Source organism: Euprymna scolopes, chromosome 13 (genome assembly GCF_053919585.1).
Source record: "Euprymna scolopes isolate OS-2025 chromosome 13, ASM5391958v1, whole genome shotgun sequence".
Lineage (NCBI taxonomy): Eukaryota > Metazoa > Mollusca > Cephalopoda > Sepiida > Sepiolidae > Euprymna > Euprymna scolopes.
Genome location: NC_136494.1, coordinates 9,720,101 through 9,745,824, shown reverse-complemented (window position 1 = coordinate 9,745,824; position 25,724 = coordinate 9,720,101). Strand labels below are relative to the sequence as shown.

Sequence of the window (25,724 nt, the reverse complement as noted above, 5' to 3'; positions counted from 1 at the left end):
GTATTGTCGTTACCGTTTCTTTTATTTCTGAGCTTTTGAAAAATTATTCTTCCATAAATCAATGATACCCAAAAGTATCTTCAATAAAAGGGGCTGGATCTGCAACAAAGTTCTGTCAGGCAGACGACGTTGAGGTGTTGCCTTCTTCAGAATAGAGAAATATGGTGGGCACTGCAATAGATGAGGAAAAAAAACTCTGCTCTGAAAGTATCCTGTACCTCTATAAGGCCACCATTCGCCCATGTATGGAGTATTGTTGTCACATTTGGGCTGGTGCATCTGCTACTAGTCTCTCACTCCTAGACAAGGTTCAAAAGAGAGTCGCCAATCTGATAGACCATAAACTGGCATCTAAGCTTCAGCCTCTATCCCATCGACGAAATGTTGCATCCCTCTGCCTGTTCTACAAGTATTTTAATGGTGAATGCTCTGACGAACTGCGGACACTTGTGCCCCCACGACATAGACACCCTCGACAAACCGACAGGCAGCTAAATCCCACCCCACACACAGTAGAGATCCCTAGATGTAAAAGATCTTTCTACTCCAGTAGTTTCTTCCCCAGAACCGCTAGACTCTGGAATTCCAGGTTCCTGCTTCCCTAACTGTACTGACATGCAGAAGTTCAAGTGTAACGTGAACCGACATCTTGCTGCCCAAATTCCAACATAGTGCCCCAGTAGTTGCTGCCCCTGATAGTAGTCCCTACACCAAAGTGGCAATGTGCCTTGTTTGGGGTGAAAATGTAATTAAAAAAATGGGGATAGGCATGGAGCATCGTATCCGCAAAGAAAAACTAATGGGTGGTGGACGATTGATTGACGCAGCACTGGAGTTTAATACTGAGTTGAGACGAGAAATGCTGTCTGTCATAGACAGGTTGACTAAAGAAATATCTTGCAGATTTCCACAAGTTCACAATCTTGCAAGTAAATACGCTTTTCTTACACCGTTAAATATGTTGGATGATAAATATGATTGTCAGCTTGGTGAAGTTGACGAACATATAGAAAAAGATAAATTCTTTGCCGAAAGGAAGAGATTACTGTATTTTGTGAAAGCTTCAGGAAAAGACAAAACTGATGGACCTCTTGAACTTTTTAACTTTATAGAGAGATACCACCTTCGGGATTCCATCCCTAATATTGTGATCTTGCTGCGCATTTTCCTTACCAGAGCTATTAGCGTGCCAGCTTTGAGCGCTCTTTCTCGAATCTGAAACTCATAAAAAAACTACTTTCGATCAAAAATGAGTCAGGTAAGGCTTACAGACTTGGCAATCCTCTCCATAGAGAGGGAACTTATCGGTAGAGTGAATTTTGATAGAGTTATTGATAACTTTGCCGACAAAAAAGCGCGAAAAGTATGTTTGTAAATTTTCAACCGACTTGATGCCTGAGATTGTTTTTTCATAAAAAATAAATTTATAGTGTTATTTTCAAATCATAAATACATTTACAAACTTTTTTTAATCAATTTTTTTTATAAAAGATTGAAACATTATTAACAACAACAAATTTCTTAAATTTCGCGCTTAAAGCGAGCGATTATACACACGGATTTCAAAAAGAACGGATACAAAACGTTTTTTTCCCTTCGGGAGGCTCGACCTCTTAATTATGACGAAAAATCAAGTACATCGGACTATCCTGTCCTTGATAAAGCCATGCCTTTTGTGAAAATTCGGAAATAACAACAATAAAAGAGTAAAAAAATGATTTTATCATTTCCTAATCTTTCATGTTTTCAAATGTTCTCATTTAAATTTATAAAAAAATCTTTTCTAAAATGTGTGACTTTCCATTTCTTAAATTTTGCGCTTAAACCAAACAATTGCACACAAGAATTTTACAAAGCGTCGATACAAGACGTTTTTTTTTCTCTTTGAGAGGCTCGACTACTTAACAATACCATTATGAAAAAAAGAAAAAGAAAATAAAACTACATCGGACTTTCCTTTCTTTGATACAGCCATGTTATTTGGCGAAAATTCGGACTTTAACAAAAACAAAAAAGTAAATAAAAATGATTTCATCATTTCATAACATTTTCATTTAAATTTATTATTATATTTGTTTGTGTAGCCAATTAATTTTATTTAACATTTTTTATAATTTGAATTATACGTTTTTGTTTTGAAAAAATATTTAGTTTATTTTGTTTCATATAAACGTTTATATAATTCCTTTCAGATTAATGTTTACATACTTATTATTATTCAACTTATTGAAAAGAAATTGTTAAATTAAATTAAAATTTATAAAAAGGGGAATTGTGTAAACATTAGTTCAATGAAAATAAATATTTTGAGGGCTTTTTGCAATTTTGAAGGGTTTAACAGGTTGTCATATGCCAGCAATAGGCGGGGAGGCGGCAAAACAGGTAATCATATGCCAGTGGGAGGGGGCAAAATCGGGAATCATATGCTAGCGGAGAAGGCAAAGCATGTAATTATATGCCAGCAGGAGGAACAGGTAATTATATGCCAGAAAACAGGTAATTATATGCCAGCGGAAGGGGGGGGGCGCCAAATTTTCCGACCGCCCCGGGCGGCAAAAACTGATGCTACGCCACTGATCCGAACCCTTCTTTCTTACAAACTAAAAAGGCCATAGATACCGACTGGCAGCGCCACCTAGAAGAAGCATAGAAATGTATTAGGAACACTAGCTTCCATCACAAACCATTGTTCAGTAAGGCGACTTGCAAGATTATTACTCGTTTGATGGTCAATATTGTTGATTCTAGATTTCTGCATTTTTAATATATATATATATATATATAAAACGTTAAGTATGTATGTATGTGCATATGTATTTACATCTGTAAACTAATAAATTGATCATGATTATAGAAATGTTACCTGCGTTAAAAGCGTTGCAAATGCCGTATCTTTCGGTGTATAAGGCGACCGTCAGATAAGACGAGGTACAAAATTGGAGCAAATATTAATAAATTTATTATATATCAGTTGTATAAGACGACTGCTAAATCACGAAACCATGTTTGTTTAGCCTAGACTAGAAATTGCAACACTCAGTATCTTATGAAATATTGGTTTTTAAAGATGATTTATTTTTTACTTTAAGGATCGTCTTATACACCGAAATGTACGGTATTTGGAAATTAATTTGTTTTTTACATAGGCATCACCACTCATCAAGGCCAAGAGGCCACTAGAGGATAAGGGTTAAAGCGTGTACAGTAGACACTATAGTAATCGTTAGTAATGGAGATTCGGTAAATTTGTTAACAAGTGGAACGGCTCATCAGAAACTTGTTTACGTTGGACTTGAAGACAACCATATTGTAGTCAGTTGGAAAGCAGGAAAACGGAAGACAATTCCACAGGCGTGCAGTTCAAAGAAAGAAGCTTTGTTCATGGAATCTACGTTTAGGTTTAGGCACAGATAATGAGTGGGGGGAATTATTGATAGTGTTTTCAGCTAGACGAGTGTTTCTTGTGAAAGTTTGGCGAAGGGGACCATAGCTCAGTCGAACACTTTCCATGAAAATAACGATACAGCAGAGACAAACTCACAACATCTCTTCTGTGAGACAAAGGTTGCAGGGAAGAGAAAAGGACATCTACAAGGCTAAGAAGTCTATTTTGAACTTCATCAAGACAGGACAAGTCTTTTCTAGCAGCTCCTGCCCAGATATGGCAACAGTATTCCATCCTTGGACGTACCTGGCTCTTATATAAATAGAGAATTGCATCAGTAGTGAAATATCTACTGGGTCGATAGAAAGATCCCACCATTTGTCCACCATTTTTATAATGTTAAAAGAAAAAATAAAGTTTTCTGAAGTTAAAATGTTAAAAAATATTACTAACTATTACTAAGTTAAGAAAAAAAATATTGTAAACAAAAAAAAAGCATAATAATCTAAAACCATGTCAAACAATTACCCGTAAAAATAACCGGAAGTTTAAACATCGTAAAATTTAAACAAGTAATTATGTAGACGTGACATGTGCCTATAAAACTACTAAGTCTTACATCTGAGGATAATAAAACATGTCTAGCGACTAAAATTAATTAAATACTGACAGTTGATTTACTGAGACAAACGCTGTAATTATTTTAAAAATCTATATATTGTAAGAATTGAAATTGATTTGACTTACCGGAGGGAAGAAAAGACACTGAACTGCTGTTTTGCCATTACGGAGAAACTGGGTGTCTATTTCCTACTAAGTTAAATAGACATTATAATCTCGTTGGAAATCACGTTGGAATTCTCGCCACTGAGAGTTAGGATGTATAAAAGGAGTTGTCTCACTACGGGTTAGTGATTAGTTAAGAAGCTAGTTACCTAGCTTGCTAGTCGGTTGGCGTTTCTTAGACTGATTACCACGTTACTGTTATTCGGCAAACGTTACCAGTTAATTGTTACCTTTACAAGGAAAGAAAAGACTGCTTGTAATCAACGTCACCATTTCGTTGCAAGCCATTACTTCCTTTTCTTACCCCCCCCTCTTCTTGTTGGTGAAATAATCCCGACAAAATCTATAAAAGTGAGAATGTGTGTGTGAGAATACTTCCCAACCTATATATTCAACGAATTTTGGATCAACAGACTTAAAATTAGGGATTTAGTGTAGGGATCAAACCGACTTAAAATTAGGGATTTAGTGTAGGGATCAAACCGACTTAAAATTAGGGATTTAGTGTAGGGATCAAACCGACTTAAAATTAGGGATTTAGAGTAGGGATCAAAATTTAAAAATATCAACTGTTTCATGACTGCGCATGCGTAGTCGTGAAACGTGACAGCTTCATTATGTTACTTGTGAGTTGATTTGACAGCACTCTTTGTAAGTCATTACAAGCTGGTGTAATGGTTATCCAACTTGACCCTCTGTCTTTAGATTTTTGTTTAAGTCTTAATACTCGAATACTTTTTTTATTTACAAGAAGTGATCTGTGCAAATCGCATGCACATCTCTCAGTTGCTACTCGTTTTTTTTCTTCATCTTTTTAAAAGAAATTTAACATTACGTTTAACACCTGCGGTATTCCTATTTGTAAATAAACAAGAAACCTGCATTCACCATTAAAGTACTTGTAGAACAGGCAGAGGGATGCAACATTTCATCGATGGGACAGAGGCTGAAGCTTAGATGAAAGTTCAGGACTTGTCAGATTGGTGATTCTCTTTTTAACACTGTCCAGGAGTAAGAGACTAGTAGCAGATCCCCCAGCCCAAATATGATAACAGTACTCCATACACGGACGAATAGTGGCCTTATAGAAATACAGAATACTTTCAGGCGTAAGTAGCTTTCTAGCACGGTAGAGAAAGCCCACCTTCTTCGCAGCAGCCTTGGCAATGCTCTCAATGTCTCTATTCCAGTTCATGTTCCTTGTAAACGTTAGTTTTTTTTTTATTACATTTTCACCCCAAACAAGGCAAATTGCCACTTTGGTGTAGGGGGCTACTATCAGGGGCAACAACTACTGGGGTACTATGTAGGGATTTGGGCAGCAAGGTGTCGGTTCACGTTACACTTAAACTTCTGCACGTCAGTACTGTTGGGGAAGCAGGGACCTGGAATGGAATTCCAGAGTCTTGCGGTTCTGGGGAAGAAACTATTGGAGTAAAAGGATCTTATGCCCATCTTCTTCGCAGCAGCCTTGGCAATGCTCTCAATGTCTCTATTCCAGTTCATGTTCCTTGTAAACGTTAGTAATATGCATAGCTCTAGAATTGCACTTTTGAACTATCTATACGTTAAACCTTGTGTTATTCGTTTATATGTTACTAGCAGGCTACCCGACGTTGTCCAGTCCTAAAATATGCATAAATATTATATTTTAACTAATGCTGATTTCTTATTTATTATAAACAGAAATACTGTAGGTATTAAACGTAGTGTTAATTTCTTAAAAATGAATGAAGGGAAAAAAAACGAAAGACACTGAAACATGTGCAAACGAGTATTATGTTTTTCTGAAGAGTTCACTTCTTCTTAGTAAAAAGAAAATACTCGAGCTGAAATCGAAATCCAAACCTAAAGACAGTTAGTCAAGTACGATAACCATTATGCCAGTTTGACATATCCTTTAGGAAGTATTTTTTAAATTTATTTATTCTTAATATAAAGAATCTGTCATGTGAACTGGTCAGGCATGCGCATTCGTGAAACAGTTGACAAGCAGATCCGATGACCCCCCCCCCATGTACAAAATTTTCAATTTTACGTCCTTAGCAGCCCTTTTTTTCCGAATGAAAACTTATTAAAAAGTTTTCCACATGTATGAATAAATTTCAAGTCTGTAGATCAAAGATTCCCTCCCCATGTTAAGAATGGCTTTTAAAAATAATAACGTTATTATTTCAGCACGGATCAATAAGTGCATGAGTACCCATTCCTCTTCCCCATAGCTTCAGTGACAATAGAATTCTCCTCACATATAATCAGAATTATAATATACAGCCGATATACAAAACAAAAAAAAAACAAGGAATGCGTTTTGCTTAGTATAATAATATTGACGTGTGCTTTTTTACAAAAATATATTTATATACATATATGTATATAAATAAAAGATGTTTATATACACATATGTTTATATACATATGTTTATATATATGTATATATACATATAAACACAAACATACACACACATATATATACATATATATATATATATATATATATATATATATATATATACTTAATTAATTTTTACACGAAGAAAACAATAGCTATTCACGTCCAATGTTAATGATATAGGCACCGCCAAAAATGGCCGAAAAATCAAGTTGTTGTTGTTTTTTAAAACGAAATTACATTTATTAAAATCCATTATTTCTGAGTAACTTCTTTTTCCAGAAAGATAAAACCCTGAATTTTATCATATAGAAAACAGAATAATGTAAAACTTTTTCTACTATTTTTAATTAAATTTTAAATGTTAAATTTTCCCAAAAAGTTAACAATTGACATTTTTTTGTCCTGCACAAAAAACGTACATAAATATTTAAAAAAAAAAGAAGGTTTTTGAACTAATTAATTAATTTATTTTTTATCTAACTAAGATTTAAGATGATTTTCTATGAGAATATGCAAAAATATTATAATATAAGTACCTGGATTTCAAATAATTCCACTTATTCATATAGGCAACCAGTTACTTCGCGTCGATCTAGAGTCTAGATCGACAATGTTTACGTTTGTGTTTAATAAAAAGCAAACTATGGAAGACCAAACAGGCCAAAAAAAACTTATTTTTCAGTGACGAAAATTTCAATGTATTATTAACGCCGAGGCTGGCCAGTACCAGATGGGTGACCATTTGTATGAGTTTGGTTTTTAATGTGTATGTGTGTGGGGGCCAGGCTCCCCAAAATGGGGAGGGGGCAATTTAAAGCAGAATACAAAAAATATTTCAGCGCGTTTGGTTCACCGTAGTCGAAAGGCGGCAAACGTTTTCAAACGGGATCGAAAAAATGATGCTATTTTTAAAACAAATGGCACAATATTTATCGAATTTTTTTTTGTATCGATTCTTCAAAGCATGTCCTGTTTGATAATGGTCATGCATTATTCGGCTCGCTAAAAAAAATTGTTAATTTATTATCAAAGATTTTAAAATGGCTTTCTTCGTATAAATATTAAAAAAAAAAATTTTGTTTTGCTTAACTTAAATTAATTATTTTACTTAACATATTCACCGAATTTCACACTTCAAAAACTCAAAAGCGGGATAATTAAACACAATCGAAGTTCTGATATTCAGACGTCAAAATAAGGTATGCAAACATTTTTTTTATCTATAATTCTGTCCCTTACAACAACACAATATGTTGTGTTCAGTTTAAGATGATTATTTTAAGCATATTTGTACCCTCTCAAAACAAGGGGGGGGTTGTAAGCAATATATATATATATATATATATATATATATATATATCGTTTATGAAAAATAAGTACACTGTTATAAAGTTCATTCTTCTCCTAATAATCGCTGAAAATTTCGTATTGATCGGATAATTACCTGATTTTTGGTAGATTTTTAAAAAGACGGTCCGTCAAAAAGTACTTATCTGCCCCCCCCCAGGTTTGGCGGTGCCTATGATACAATGTTAGCTAAAAGTCTCAATCAAATTTGTATATACAATCAACAATCTTACTAACAATACAGATACATTCCTCTACCCCATAGCCTCAGTGACAATAGCATTCTCCTCGCCCATATATACGTATGCATATAATTAGAATTATAATATACAGCCGATATATAAAACAAAAAAAAAAAACAAAGAATGCGTTTTGCTAAATATATGTAATAATATTGACGTACGCTTTTTTTTTCATTTTTAACAAATACACGTGTAATGTTACGTTGGCAAATATATCAATGACAAAAATTTCTATGCGTAAATGTCAATGGATGCAATGTGTCATTTTCACAAAGTTCAAACGAATAAGTTTAAAATAAATAAATAAATAAATAACAATAAATAAATAAAAATAAATAAATAAAAATAAATAAATAAAAATAAATAAATAAATAAATAAAAATAAATAAATAAAAATAAATAAATAAAAATAAATAAACGGATAAAGAAAAAGTGTTGTCGGCATTTAGAAAATTTTCTTTGCAAAACAGAAAGTGAAATATTTTCTCGGTTTCAGATATTCATATTAGAAATACTTATTCTTGGTTCCATAAAACATTTTACGATAACAAAATGAATTCGCGTGTAGTTAAGGATGTATTTGCAAAAATAAACAAACAATATTGCATTTGTGAAAGATTGGAATATTACAAACAGACGAACAGAGAAAGAGAGAGAGAGAGAGAGAGAGAGAGAGAGAAGAGAAAAATAACCAAACAGACAAAAACACATAAAAACAAAAATACAAACAGACATTCTGTTTAAGTGACGATTTTCAATTTTTTTTAATGTTTCATATATATATTTACAGAAATAAAGAATTTTGTCTAGGTAAAAGATTGGAATATCGCATACAGATGGACGCAGAGCAAGAAACAATAAAACAAGCAGACAAAAACACACAGAAACAAACAGATAGACAGAGATTAATAGACAAACTGACAAACAGACGTATAACATATTTTAACTTTATTGAGATAAAACAGTAAACAAAAAAAAACAAAAAAAACGAAATGGTGGCAAACAGACCAACAAACAACAGGCAAAGAATCGAACAAACATGCAAACAAACATTCATACAGGCAGACAAACAAACGGACAGACAAATGAAAGCGTTATAAATCATGATCTTTTTAATGAATTACGGCATAAAAAGACCTAAAATAAAACCGGAATACATACACTGTGTGACGACACACCCGTTGAGTAGTAAAACTGTACGACACCATTTTATCCGTTGTTGAAGAGAAAAATGTCCTTTTCATCTTTGATATGTTGTCGAGAATAAAAAAAAGCCATGAAAATAACTGCTCTATAGTCCTGACAAGCAAACAACTCTGACGGTTCCACAATTAATTCGAAACGGCGATACGCATTGTTGGTTTCCCATGTCCTAATTTGGATTAAATATAGCCTACCCCTCCTTATAACTTCCGTTGATAATGGTAGTGACCATAAACATTAACTATGCATAGTTGGTTTAAAATTGTTGCCAATTATTATTTTTTTTATATATATCTCAGTCGATCCCTTCTAATCTTTTCCCGGTTTAGTAAAGCAGTTTTCACTAAAAAAAAAAAAAATTCTAGGATTGGCCTTCATTTCACATCTGAGATTGAACACTTTCATCAAATCTGTTGCTAAGTTTGCAGGAAAATGACCAGATCTTCCTACCGCTTCAGAATCAAGCGGTTCCATGCCTTGTCTGTGGCAATTTCTATAAATAAAAGCAAGAACGATAATCCGAACTGTGGTGGGGAAAGGAGAGATTATAGATTTAAAACAAAAAAAGGTAAAATTCACAAACTATTGTTTCTCCGTTGCATATTATTTTTGCTTGGACTATCATATCTACCTTTAGAATATCATTTTTTAGATGCGTCTATCCGTGTCTGTGTGAGGACTGGTCCGTCCGCTCATCGCTTGGATCGTCATTTTTAAGTTTAAAATATCACGACCACTGCTAAACGCAGTGACTTTATTTCTTTTCCACTTAAACGAGTCGGCTTCTCTTCGTGCAAATACTCTAGACAAACGTCTATATATGTCTAACGAGATGTCATGTTTGCTGCCTTGCTTAATTTCAAATAATACTGATATACTTTATTTATCAAAGGACTGGCACGTCGTGGAGTGACAAATAATTTGACGGCAGTAAGTCCTGTTTGATCGTCATTTCAAAGCGAACCATCACAGCAATGTTTGGGTAGACGGTTTTCCTAGTGATAAAAAACCCCAACGATTTGTATATTTGATCACACTAGTCGGTTAAAAAATAGATTTTAAAAATAACATAATTCAAACTTCTGGAAAGACTTGATAAAGAATAAGTCAAGTCATAGCAGACATTTTCAAAAAAAATTAAAGTTTTTTTTTATTAAATGAAAATGACTCCAGACAAGGCATAGAGCCATTTGATGTTTACATCAAATAGCTTCATACACTGTCTGGAGTGATTTCCATGAAAATATGGATAGTAGCATGGCTGGATTACTGTTCTCAGGCAATATTTAAAATATTTGAAAACCTAATTAACGTGTTTTAACTTTTGAAATATCCCCAAATCATATATTAAGCTATGATTGATTTAGACTATTAATCATCGCGCTTTATTTTACATGCAGCTTTGAATTATATCATCGATATTTGACATCATATGCCTTTTATTAAAAAGAACAGGTAGGAATCAATAATATAACTCTTGGATTTCTTTAATTTAGTTATTAACTGATGATATTATTTAATTATATATATATATATATATATATATATATATATATATATATATATATATATATATATATATATATATAGTAATGTGATTGATAATTTAAAATTCAAATTAGAATTGAAAATTAAAAATCTCTTTCATGAGAAGGAACAACAACAAAGTCAATAATTTGTACGATCGTTTCGGAAACGATGTTTTTATTGTGATAGACATTAAACCACGGACAATAACTCTGACATATAGTTTCTCTCATCAGCAAAAGTATTGGGTGGGTTGTTTTATATGTAAAAGACACCATAAATAAACCTAGCAATTTTTAAGTAAAGATGTATCTTTTAATTGTTCGCCTTTTGAAAACCGTAATTATCGTGAAAGCATTCATTTGGATGCTGATTGTAGCTTATAAATGTACGAAAAAAAATCTTTTCGTACATTTATAAGCTACAATCAACATCCAAATGAATGCTTTCACGATAATTAAGTTTTCCACATGTCTGTTAAGGGGTCAAAGTTCAACGATTTGACCGTTGAGAACTCTACCAAACTCCTCAGGCAATTTTGGGTTTAAACACTTGAAATTTTAGATATAAGTTTCTTGGACATCGGTCTAACTTAATAAATTGATTTGAGCCCAAAACAATATGTTAAGGAGTCATAATAGGAGTCAAAGTTAAACAAATTGACCGCTTTTTTTTTTTTTTGCTCAGCATACACCTCCAAACACCCAGGCAACGCCGGGCACCCATACTAGTATATCTATAAAAGTGAACGTTTGTGTGTGTGTGTGTGTGTGTGTGTGTGTGTGTGTGTGTGTGTACATTTCCCTACGCTATACATTTTTAGTCTACAGAGTCGAAATTTGATATATATTGAGACTTGGGAAAACCTATGTGATCGGTTTTCGGCCAGAAATTTGTCTGTTAAGGGGTTAAAGAAAAACGATTTGACCTTTGAGAACTATACCAAACTCCAAACATCCGGGTTACGCTAGGAACCCATGCTAGTATATATATATATATATATATATATATATATATATATACTAGCATTTCAGCCCGGCGTTGCCCGGGTGTCTGAGGTGTATGTTTAGCAAAAAAAAAAAAAAAAAGCGTTCACTTTTATAGATAGATAGATAGATAGATAGATGGATAGATAGATTAAACAAAAATATATACGTATACATAATGTATATGGAAACAATTTTGTGTTCCCTGTAAACATTTAACGCAAATATTATGCAGGTATAAATCAAGTAGTTTATCTGCATGAACATAATTACACGTAATAGTTAACTAAAGATGATCATCTTATATGAAACCAAAAAAATAATAGGGAATTAATAAAAATGAATGTTTAAAAGAATATGCAAATTAGCTAGATATTTTGCTAGTGAATGCAATTCCACAAGCCATATATAAGAAAATTGCATTTTCTTTTTAAATAAATAGAAAAGAGGGTTTTAAATATGAATATCAATGCGCACAAAAGAAAAACGAATTTATAGGAGTAAAGAAGATATATATATATATATATATATATATATATATATATATATATATATATATATTATTTTATATTATTGGTAGTATTATTTAAACAAAACCAAAATGTGTCAACCAAAGAATGTTCAATGTTTAGACAGAGGAATATGAGTATGTTAGATGTGATAACTAATGGCTACACATATGCAAATATTTTTCAGTGACCACTCTGCCAGGGAAAATCACCTGATTAAGCCAAGAATATCCACGTGGATATTCTTGGCTTAATCAGGTGATTTTCCCTGGCAGGGTGGTCACTGAAACATATTTGCATATGTGTAGCCAGTAGTTATCACATCCAACATATATATATATATATATATATATATATATATATATATATATATATATATATATATATATAATGGACTTTCATGTCGATTTCGACCTATGAGTGTCTAACAGTTTAATGATCAGTTCGGAAATGACATTTAAGTTCAGCTAGCGGTCTGCAAACAAAACAAGATCAGTGTTATGATGCGATCCGAGATGAATTTGTGAAGTGATGGCAAAGAATTTGCAATAACTGATTTGCTGGTACAGACAACACCTGATTAAAGATGTTCTTCTTAACTTTTGCCTCAACAGAAAAATGTATATCACCCCCCCCCCTTAACTTCATCTAATTGGGTGAATCCTGCTGAACGAATTTCACTCAAAGCAGCAAATAGTTTTTTTTTTAGAAAAGGCAACGAGTGTGTTTGTGTTCTTGATGATTCTGTTTTTATCCTAAAGTCTGCGAATATTCCATGCTCCAAGATTGAGGTCTAAATTGTTTCGTCTTTTGCCTGCCATACTGGATAACCAGACGTCTACAGTGGGCTTGCATGGATGTCAAATAAGTGAGCAATTTTTAAGGTTTATTTTATCGATCCTTCCCCAGTTAAACGATAGCAGTCCTGTATCGAAAAATCATTGCTCTGTCACTACTGGAGACACGAGCAAAACAATTGTTTACTGGTTTTTGATTGAACAACTATCAACAAGTGAGCGGGACTTGAGATTGCTAGCATATTCGTTACATGTCTCCACCGCCCTCACTCTTTCTCCAGTAGTCTTGTTGCGGATGTTTACGTGGTATTAATAAAATTGGATGTTGCTGTAAAACTACCACACAAAGATTCATTTATAGTTGTGAAGGCTTGTTTAGCACAGTCCACATTTCTGAGAACTGGTGATAACACGCAGTCGGTGAAAATGTTTGAGACGGATAGAATGAATATGATTTTCTATCAGTCCTTCTAAGTGTATGTCGTAATAAAAAAAAAGGCTAACGGTGCATCGCTAATCGTAGTTAAGCCGCGCCCTAAAACACCAACATGGTATTTCCATGCCTAGCACGTGCATATATATATATATATATATATATATATATATATATATATATATATATATATATATAAGCCCCACCCTCGTTGGATTGAGCACTTTGTGAATACATTTTCACCCGACGCGTATTTAAGCGATTAAGCGAAGCCAATTGTTTGTTTGTAAACAAACCGATAGTTCGATCAATTTGCGACGGGCAAATGCTAATTTAATAGGCATTTGAGGAGAAATATTTACCCTCCGGCCTTCATCGGGTGTTTTGTATCGAACTGGGGAACCGTTTGTTAGGAGTCTCGAACCCAACCCTTTATTATTATTACGGGGGTATCGTGTTCGGACTCCAGCTGAGCTCTTTTCACTGCCTTTGTTCAGGATTGAACTCAGCACCTTTGGGTAGCTGTAAACTTTGATACAACGTCTAGGACCACTCGGTCATATGTCCTAGTGACATGTGGCCGAGTAGTCCTAGACGTTGTATCAAAGTTTACAGCTACCCAAAGGTGCTGAGTTCAATCCTGAAAAGTAACATTCAAAACAGAGAATCAGCAACTATGCCCCAGAGTCTAGCTGGAGTCCGAACAAGGTACCCCCGTAATAATTATGAAGGGTTGGGTTCGGGATTCCTAACAAAAGGTTCCTCAGTTCGATACAAAACACCTGATGAAGGCCGGAGGGCAAAACGGCCGAAACGTTGTGACTATAACAACCAAGATGAGGAAGTCAGTCCGACAATCTCAATAAATGAAAACACCTCATCCCAAAAATACAGACAATTATTATCTGACATTCTCGACAGAGTCACTGGAAGCACGACTATAGATCTAATCAGAAAGATCGAAAGCAGAGAGGGCTAGAGAACCATGATTATCGATGCCTGCAATAACAAACCTAATACCTGACAAAGTTTCTAATTTTAAAATAATGTATCTTCATGTTTGCCTACAATTATAAAAGAAAACACAACTATATAAGGACGAAAAAAGAAAACCTTAACTAAAAAATTTTAAAATAGAAAACGGGGATTCCCAGCTGCCTACCATGTAGCTGTTTCGGAGATTTAAAAACAGGACAGCTGTAAAATACATGGCTCTCCAGTGGATAGGATATCTCTTCACCAATAACAAAATGTAGAATAATACGGTTACTATTTATACTAATATATATAAAAAAAAAAACTATTAATAATATATATAAGTAAATTTAACAAGATTACAAAATCTATCCTGCGACATGTTAACTAGCATATAAATGCTATGGGAATAGAAATGCATTAAAGCTTAAGTACCTTAGGTACCAGAAAGGCAAAATGATAAGAGGAAGGAAACCTAGCCATACATATCTAGAATCCCAATATATAGTCTAAAAATCCTTGAGTAAAGGAAATGTAAAAATAAAAAATAAAGAATGCAGCTTAAATTCTCGGAAAAACTAAATTTAAACTATCGTAGATTTAGCACCTACATAATCCGACTTCCAAAATATTTCTAATTACAAAAGTAAATACAACTATATATATATATATATATATATATATATATATATATATATATATATATATATATATATATATATAGTAAGTTATAAAATGTATATGGCGATTAAGTTACACTGAATATTCCGCGTTTCATCCACTCTAGGATTAAGTCTGAAGAATCCTAGAGTGGATGAAACGCGGAATATTCAGTGTAGCTTAATCGCCATATACATTTTATAACTTACTAACTACCTCTACCTACGTATTGAGCACTTTTGAAGTAAATACTTAAAGTTTACGCATAAATCTATACTTTCGTATATTAATTTTATGTGAGTAAATGAAGTAGTTATATATATATATATACATATATATATATATATATATATATATTAAATTGTAATTCAATGAATTTCAAAAAACTCTCATTGAAATGAAATGAAGTGGTTGAGTTTCATATCAAAGAATGTTTATTATTCTAAGCAAGACAAAGAATGAATATCCGATTCCGATTACTCGTCCCAAATAATATATATATATATTACATTACTAACTAGCTCTACCTACGTATTGAGCACTTTTGAAGTAAATACTTAAAGTTTACGCATAAATCTATACTCTCGTATATTAAATTTGTGTGAGTAAATGAAGTAGTTATATATATATATGTATATATATATATACATACATATATATATATATATATATATATATTTAGATGGGATAACTTATAGAATATTACTGCCAGTAATATTTTGTAAACCTACAATCTCACGTTTGCATAACCACTGATTGTTAAATAAAAACTATTCCGAAGTATATATATATATATATATATATATATATATATATATATATATATATATATATATAAGTGAGAATATGTGTGAGGACACTTCTCAATCTATATATTCAACGAATTTTCGATTTACATACTTGAAATTTGGCATAGAGTGTATTCAGACATTTGGGAACATTTTAATCGGTTTTATATCGAATTTTTCTCTGTTTGTTAACTGTTTCACGGCTGAACATAAAGTTTCTTTATATTAATGATTGGAAACCACTTAGCAAAGAACGTGGCAAGTTAGTCTAATAGTTATCGTACTTGACTCACTGTATTTGGTTTATGGTTTCGATCCTAGCCCGAATAGTTTTTTTTTTTTTTTTTTTTTACTTACAAGAAGCGAACTGTTTAAAAACAATACTCGCATGCACACGTCTCAGTTTCTTTTCGTATTTTGCTTCATTTTCTAAAGGAATTTAACGTTATATTTAATACCGATCAACATCGAGTGCATCTTCTAGTATATATAATTACCCACTGACAGACTATTTTGCTGTATCACGGTTCTTCAGTGTGGCTTGAGAGGCAAATGCTTCAAGCTGGAAACGAAGTGGTTTGCATTATCACTAATCGTAGCTGGTGCCCTTCTTTTTCACGGAGCTTAACTACCGAAACAGGTGCATTTGGCGTTATTCTAAGATAATGCATCACAGGTCTTCTCTATGTAGATAAATTGCTACGAGCAATGCGTAGTATATGTTCTGGTGTAGGACTTAAAATTGTCTGTCCTCTGCAAATGAACGTGATTAACGTGGTACGTCATAGGATGAACATTTCGTTCGTCCCATTTCGCTCTGCTTACTTCGACCGGTTGCATGTAAATGACTCGTTTGGCGCTGTTGCTATCGATTACTCATCTCGCAATGTGAAAACAACACAAATGGTTTTATTGACAAAAGTATTAACCATTTAACAATGGTTTCACGATGACAAAATCCGCACGAAGTATAATTTAGGAAACCTACACAATGTTTGTAGTTAGGGAGTGGCACTGTAATCGACGTAACGACCATCTTCAATTTATAGCAGTGTAAATAAATTAAGTGGGTAGGGAAAGGCATTATCTTTGTACTCTTTTTCGCCCAAAAAAGACGTGTTTCCACTCATGGTCAACTAATTGTATAATTTCACACACACACGCACACATACACACACATAATACACATATTTATATATATATATTAGTGATGGGACGATTTCAATATTTTTCCGATTCCGATACAATTACCGATTGCTTACTAAATTCTCGATTCCGATACAATTTCCGATTCCGATTCTTTATAAATCTTTAAATATTTTACTATAAAAGTTATTTTGTCCCGATTACTGTCAAAACACATTTTAAAAGTGCATGTATTTTCTCAAACGAAAAAACGCAGGATGTGAGGATGGAATCCGGAGATTTTTGTCTTACCGGAAGTATAAATCAATAAATATTTATTATTTTATTATTACTACAAGCAGTGGAAGATATTTTATCAAAACAAAATAAAATAAATAATCAAAGGAATCGGTTTTGCCATCGGAAAATAGGCTAAAATTTTCCCGATTCCGATACCTCAAAAAGCTCCGATTTTTCCGATTCTCATATCCGATTCCGATTACTCGTCCCAAATAATATATATATATATATATATATATATATATATATATATATATATATATATATATATATATGAGTATTGGCTGAAGAAAGTTTGATATGGGTATCTAAAACGGTCGTAATTATCATGTTCGAAACCGACGGTACCGATGACTTATCTCATCTAAAACTTTATGTAAACAAAATATAAATAATACGCTCTTATGTTCGAACTTTCCTTATAATTGAGCACTCTGCTGGATTTCTTTTTCCAAAAAGAACTAATTATATATATATATATATATATATATATATATTTATTATTTTTTTTTAAAACAGTAATCTACGTACACGCGTGTTTCGAGTTAACTCTCATCAGCGTAGCTCAACTGTTTCTATGGATCTAAAATGAATAAACAAAAAATTGAGCTTCCAGGCGAAGCCAATATTAACCGAATCTATCGTTTGAAAAAACAAAAAAACAAAACAACAACAACAACAAATATATATATATATATATATATATATATATATATATATATATATATATATATATATATATATATATATATATATATATCAGGGGCGGAGATGGGACTAGTGCCACTCGTGCCCGGCACGACCAATAACTCGGTCAATGTTATTCAAAATTGATTAAAAATAAACCGTTTGGCCAGAGAAATGAAGTCGAGAAGCAAGAAATTATCAAAGTTGGGCGCTCAACTCCTTCATTGGTGAATAAGGTTAGAACTCATTCGTTCCAATCCAAATCGTTTAATGACATTGACTGGTTATGTTTGAGTAAATCTGAGGAAAAACTCTATTGTTGGCCTTGCTTGCTTTTCACGTCTAAATCAGGACAAACATGAACTGATACTGGCAAGGTACGTTAGTCAATCTGTGCTATACAATGGAGAATCACGCAATAGCAACTATGATGACTTACTTTGGGTCCACGGACCATGAGTTGGGAACTGAAGCTGACAGAGGGCAGTGGGGCGCACGAGTAACTATAATAGGCTAGAGTCGCCACTGATATATATATATATATATATATATATATATATATATATATATATATATATATATATATAAGGAACCTTGAGTTCGTTTCCTATGGACTCGAAAACGGCTGAGTCGATTTTTATGAAATTTCACATGAAGGTACTTTATGTAGCTGACAGTGTTTTTAGATACGTTTTGTGTTTTCGATAAGTGTGAATAATCGATAATCGAAATAATCCGATTAAAAAAAGGAACAAGCGATTTTGATCGAAGTCAACATCGTAGCCAACCTAACATCACAAGAGGATCGACACATAAAGTCAACAGTAAGCTCTTTGATATAACAGGGGCGAATTCGAAGTGAGTGTTTCTGTTTAAAAACACAATTTCACAATGATAGTTAACGTTTTCATTTCAGACTTAAATTCAAGACCTTATCATCTCACAAACAGTAATACGAGGCATATAAAATCAGCAGTAAGTTCTTTGATATGACAAGGGCGCCTTTGAAATGAATGTTTCTGTTTAGAGCACAATTGAAATATGATGCTTGCCTTTTGCGTTTTAAATTAATGCAAGCCATTTTATATAAAAATAATTGATAAAACCAACAGTAGGTTCTCTACAATACAATGTAGACTACAATATATTGTGAACTTAGTCACTGAAAGAGGCAGGTGAAGCTTCCACCAGGTACATCGCGATGTGTTCCCAATTAGAGCAGGCATCTATATATACAGTGCCACGCAAAAGTATTGGATACATTACATTTTTCTTCATAACTTTAATTAGGGTTCAAGATTTTACCTAAAATTTGGTCAGTATATTCCTATTACTATTCTAACTAATATTTGGGGTAGTAATTACAAAATTAATGTTTAGAAAGTTTATATTTAAGAAAAAATATGAATTAACAAACGCAATTGGCTACACTTACAAAAATTTCTTTTTCTGAAATAAATTTAAATGACATTTGTTTAGCGTGTTGCAATAATGCAAACGAGTTATCACTGACGAATCAGAGAGCCTTATATTAAAATAATTTTATAAAATTCTTCCAGTTTTGGCTCGCTCCTTCAAAGTCAACCAGTTCATTTATAAAAATACCTAAAACTAAAGAGTTGTCAATAGACATTCGTCAAAAAATCATTGATAAGCACAAAGAAGGAAAAGGGTATCGAATAATATCAATGGAACTTAATCTTCCACTTAGTACAGTTGGAAACGTTATTAGAAAATTTAAAAACCCTGGTGAAGCTGTTGCAAATCTTTCAAGATGTGGTCGGCCAAGGAAATGAAACGAAAAAAAATCAAGATCAATGTTCACAAGAGGAATCCACAAAATATTCAACAGCTAGAACAGTTCTGCAAAGAGGAATGGCGCAAAATACTTGCATGTTTTGCAAAAAACATGTGTGCAACTATAGAAAGCGATTGGAGGCTGTTGAACGCAATAAAGGCTATGCAACCAAATATTAAATCAATCTATCCAATACTTTTGCTATGTTGATTTATATTTTTCATTTAATATAAACTTTCTAAACTTTGATTTTTTAATTACTACCCCAAATATTAGTTAGAATAGTAATAAGAATATACTGACCAAATTTTAGGTAAAATCTTGAACCCTAATTAAAGTTATGAATAAAACTGTAATGTATTAAATACTTTTACGTGGCACTATATATATATATATATATATATATATATATATATATATATATATATATATATATATATATGCGTGTATGTGTGTGTATGTATATATATATATATATATATATATATGAAATTATACAATTAGCTGACCATGATTTATATATATATGTATATATATATACACTTCTCTACTAGTATATATATATATATATACATATATATATATATATATATATATATATATATATATATATATATATATATATATATATAGAGAGAGAGAGAGAGAGAGAGAGAGAGAAAGATACTAGTAGGGAGGAGTGATGCTGCCCGGGATTGAATGATGATCAACGATTTTTTCCCTTCCCCTCCCATATTTTATCGTCATGGAATTCGGTGAAATCACACATTTTTTCAATCAAATCGATTAGTTGCGTACTCTAATTGGGGACCCACCGTAGTACACCGACAGTAAGCTTCATATGCCTCCCCAAAATGACTTATTCCACAACATGTTGTAGTCTACATTGCACAGTAGAGAATCTACTGTTGATTTTTATAAAATTATGTTTTTTTTATATAATGGCACGAATATAAGGTTAAAATGAAAACGTCAACTATCATGGTACAATTATCCTTTAAACAAAGACTCTACCTAATTTCAAACGCGCTCCTGTCATATCACAGAATCTACTGTTAATTTTATGTGCCGGGCCTTTCTGTTGCTAATTGTTTCGCTAGTTAGCTAATCTACCTCTGCTGCTGATTTTCTCACACGCGCACTATACGAGCTATGTTATATATATATATATATATATATATATATATGTATATATATGTATATATATGTATATATGTATGGATGTAAGTATGTATGTATGTATGTATGTATGTATGTATAGACGATATTTTACACAGTAATCTTCGGCAACGAGGGACAAAACCAATTAAAAAGGTTGTCAAAGAACCATAAATTGCTAACAAAGATAAACATATTATAGTTCTAAATTATGGGCCTGCTCGTTTTGCGTACACAGACAGTTCAGGAAAATTAATAGGAAACTGTCTCGAGATTTTTAAATGTTTTAGAGTATACTCTGTGCATGGTAGCGAATGCTTCGACTGTGTATTCTCCATTGCAAACAATAAATGCTTACCGCATGCCGACTTAGAGGTTTGCAAAGGCCAATATTATCGTTTATTACTTACTATTGCACATTAATCGATGTTTGATAATAAAACTCATTATATTCGTCGAAAAGTTCATTTATTGATTAAATGAGCAAACGAACTTTTTGGTCCGTACTAATATATAAGGTTCACTGATTAAGTGTTTTTATTTTCACTTTAGTACGGGCAATTATTAGCGCAAAAATATACACAAAAACAAAAAGACACCTCCATCTGAGAATCATTTTCTAGCAAACATACGCACACAACCCCCCATATATATATATATATATATATATATATATATATATATATATATATATATATATATATATAAGTAAGAAATTGCGTGTGAAGACAATTCTCAACCTATATAATTCCGAATTTTTTTTTCTACTGTGCTTGAAATTTGGTATATCGGGTATTCAGACACTTAGAAAACATTTTAATCAGTTTTTATCCAGAAAAAAAAGCTACGAAAGGGTCAAAATTGAAAAGTTGGTGCGTGGGGATCATCGGATTTTTATCCGTTTGTCAAGTGTTTCACGAATGCGCATGCGTGAATCGGTCACATGACAGATTCCTTATGTTAAGAATAAGTAGGTTTGAAAGCACTTTTTAAATATCGTGGCTTTATGGTTAGCCAATAATATTTGTATAAATACATATACTATATATATATACTATATATAAGTATGATTATAGTATGTTTTTTTATATAATATTATTGGCTATATATGTTCGTACATGTTTCAGCAGCACCTGATTTAAAAGCCTAGTTTCATAGGTTTTAAACGAAAATCAAAAAAGAGTGTGGATTGTAATTTTGATTTTGGTTTCAAAAGCAGAGAAAACTGGTTCTCTAGATGAGGTACAGATGAAACATATATGCACATATGTAGCAAATAATATTTGTATAAATAAACATACTGTTATTATGCTTTACTTGTCGCTGAGTATTCTTTTATAAACACCGGATTTTCACGCACACACACACACACACACAGACACACACTCGTCATTCAATTTGAAGAAGTTTACATAGACTTAGTCCGAACAAATAACTTATTAACTCAACTGATTGTCAGCGCCCCTCTCGGTAAAAACAAAATACTTAACATAATTGCTAGGCAGCTGCGGCGACCATGTTTCATTGTACAAAGTATAAACTATAGTTGACAACCATATTCCCCTTAATGCTTTTTTTTTAAATTAATTTAAGCCAGAGAAATATTAAAGAGACTCAGTAAGGCGTTGGCTTTGTGTGTCGCTCAACTGAAAAATACTGTTATATGTCTTATATATCTTATATATATATATGTGTGTGTGTGTGTGTTTGTGTGTGTTATACACACAAGGTACACACACATGCGCAAAACACACACACTCGCACGCCTACACAACACGCACATACCCAACACACACAACACACAGAACACACGCATAAGCACAACACATACACAACACAAACAAAGCATACGCACAACACGCACACAACACACACATACGAACACACCATACACGCAACACACACGCACAGATACACAACGCACACAACACACATGCACACATGCACACATACACAACGCATACGTATATATATCTACTATCATATAAAAGCTAGTGCACACACACACACAGACACACACAGATATGTGTGTGTGTGTGTGTGTGTGTGTGTGTGTGTGTGTGTGTGTGTGTGTGTGTGTGATTAGATGATGATGTGAAGCTTCCAAAACAATAAATAGCTTACTCACAATTTACTCGACGATAATGTGGAGAGTTTTCATCGACAATTATAATCGTGGGTGTCGTTAACAGTAAATATAGAACCAAATCCCTCACACCTCCTTAATAGTCTTAGGACGAACAAAATACATTCGTGTTCTTTTCGAAATCGTAAAAGTTCAAGTCGACCAGCTAGCTGTAGGTATCCCATATGCGTGGAAGTAAGTCTCAGCTACCTTCCCTACGAGTCGGAAGATCCAAGTCCGCCTCCCACAGAACTTCGTTAATCACACCTCACCTAAAATCTGGCATCTCAGTTCGCTTGAGTGAAACTCCTGGACAACTTGCGACACTAATAGATATAGCTACAACAGTGTAACGATACACTGACAAACGTCTTTGCTAGTTGTCAAACCGGCTAGAGACTTCCATTAAAGAAAACAACAACTTCCTTACATGAAATCAATAAAACACATCATGTGTAATGAATATATAGTATGACTATTGTATAATATATAAATATTACTATATATATATATATATATATATATATATATAGTACATTTATTTATACAAATATTATTGGCTACATATGTGCATACAGGTTTCCGCTGCAACCCGTTTAAAAGGGCAAAGTCATGAAGCCAGATTTTTTCATTAGGAGAGGTACATATGCACACTGTGTAAATACGTATACTATAATCACGCACTGCTCGTGAGTGAGCACTTTTTGATAAAGTCCGCTATTTTAGTAAATTTACATATAAGAAAATACAACGATACTTCTATAATATATATATATATATATATATATATATATATATATAGTCATCCACATACAGTACTGTTTAGTTTTGTCATAACTCATCAGTGCGGCTAAGCTAGGACCTTTTCCTAGCCGGGGATTGAACCTATAACCATCGCGTTGATAGGCGGCAGTTCGAGCCACCGGCCCATGTGATCGATGCTCGCAAATGACCTGAACAAGAGTCCATTTAAATAAACACTCGCCAACCGTTTTTACAGTGCTAGAGCTGATTGTATAATTATAATATATAAACAAATAAACAAACAAACAAACAGCGAGCCTATATATATATATATATATATATATATATATATATATATATATATATATATATATATACTCTTTATTTTGTAGGATAGCGAACTAGCGAAAATATTAGCAGCAGTAGCAGCCGTTTTAGCGACATGCGAATTATCCAAGTGTGCACGCGCTGACGTCACGGAAAGAAGAAAGAGAAAAATAAAATAAAAGGACAACACGTGGTCGAGCAAAGGAAGCGACCGGGCGTGTTTTGACTCTTTGGGCGGCAAAAGAGAATATGCGCCGCGTGATTGAAGAAGCGGAAAGGCAAGCAACGACATAGACACGTCCGTGAAAAATTGTCTCCACAGGCATGCTGGATGCGTGACGGATATTTTGAAACACAGTCAAGTGCGTTGTTGGAAATTACTGGAATAAATGCTTTTTGTATTTACCTAAAAAAATGCTGAGTCGTATTTTTTAATGTCCTTGCTTGTTTATTTGTTCCTGCTACGGTACCAGACAACGTATGGGTCCGATTTATTGAAATGTAACGAGACAGCCCGGCCACGTTGCACACACACATACACACACACATATTTGTTTTTAGATGGGGTCACCACTTATCAAGGCACAGGAGCCACTCGGGGATAAGGGTTGTTGTGTGTACAGTAATCACTGGGACAGTATCGTAGTAATAGTTAGTATTGGGGATTTGATAAGGTGTCATTACTTAAGGGGGCAGTTCGTCAAGAATTTGTTTTTGTTGGACTTGAAGACATCCAAGTTTAATTCGTGGGGCGGGAGAGGCAAGCGACAGAGAGTTCCACAGCCCTGCAGTTCTAAGAAAGAAGCTTTGTTCATGGAATCTACGTTTTGATTTAGGCACAGATAAAGAGTGGGGAAAATTATTGACAGTGGTTTCAGCTAGTCGGGTGTTTTTCGTGAAAGATTGGCGAGGAGGGACCAGAGAATGGAGCTCAGACGAGCACTTGCCATGGAAATAGCGATAAAACAAAGACAGGCTTGCAACGTCTCTTCTGTGGGAGAGAGGTTGCAGGGAAGAGAAGAGAGCATCCTCCACTAAGCCACGAAGTCTATTTTGTACTATGTCAAGGCAGGATAAACTGCTTTTAGCAGCTCCTGCGTAGATGTGGCAGCAGTACTCCATCTTTGGACGTACTTGGCTTTTATACAGATAGAGAATTGCATCATTAGTGAGATATCTTCTGGAGCGGTAGAAGGATCCCACCATTTTCCCAGCGACCTTAGCCACAGACTTGATGTATGTGTTCCATTTCAGATCAGGAGTAAAAGTCAAACCCAGAAGCTTATCAAAACATGGGACCTCCCCTAGACGAGAGCCATCCATTTCCATTGATGCCAGATGGGGATCAGAGCGTTTTTGATATAATGATAGGAGCTTGGTCTTAGATGCATTAAAGGTAACCAGCCACCACTTCCCCCACTGAACCAC

At 33.4% G+C, this 25,724-nt stretch overlaps 1 protein-coding gene across 8 annotated transcripts in view; it reads right to left on the bottom strand.

Moving 5' to 3' along the window:
• LOC145291938 (galactoside alpha-(1,2)-fucosyltransferase 2-like) overlaps positions 1 to 25,724 on the bottom strand; it is a 172,290-nt gene that overhangs the window by 60,609 nt on the left and 85,957 nt on the right. The window contains exon 1 of one of the 8 annotated variants that reach the window (XM_080137862.1): positions 23,229 to 23,709. The exons of 4 other annotated variants lie outside the window; for them this stretch is intronic. The gene's annotated coding sequence lies outside the window, so the exon portion shown is untranslated. Of the gene's footprint in view, positions 1 to 9,315; positions 9,655 to 23,228; positions 23,710 to 25,724 lie in introns of those variants that run through there. 3 more of the 8 variants (XM_080137858.1, XM_080137856.1, XM_080137860.1) reach the window with 3 other exon arrangements.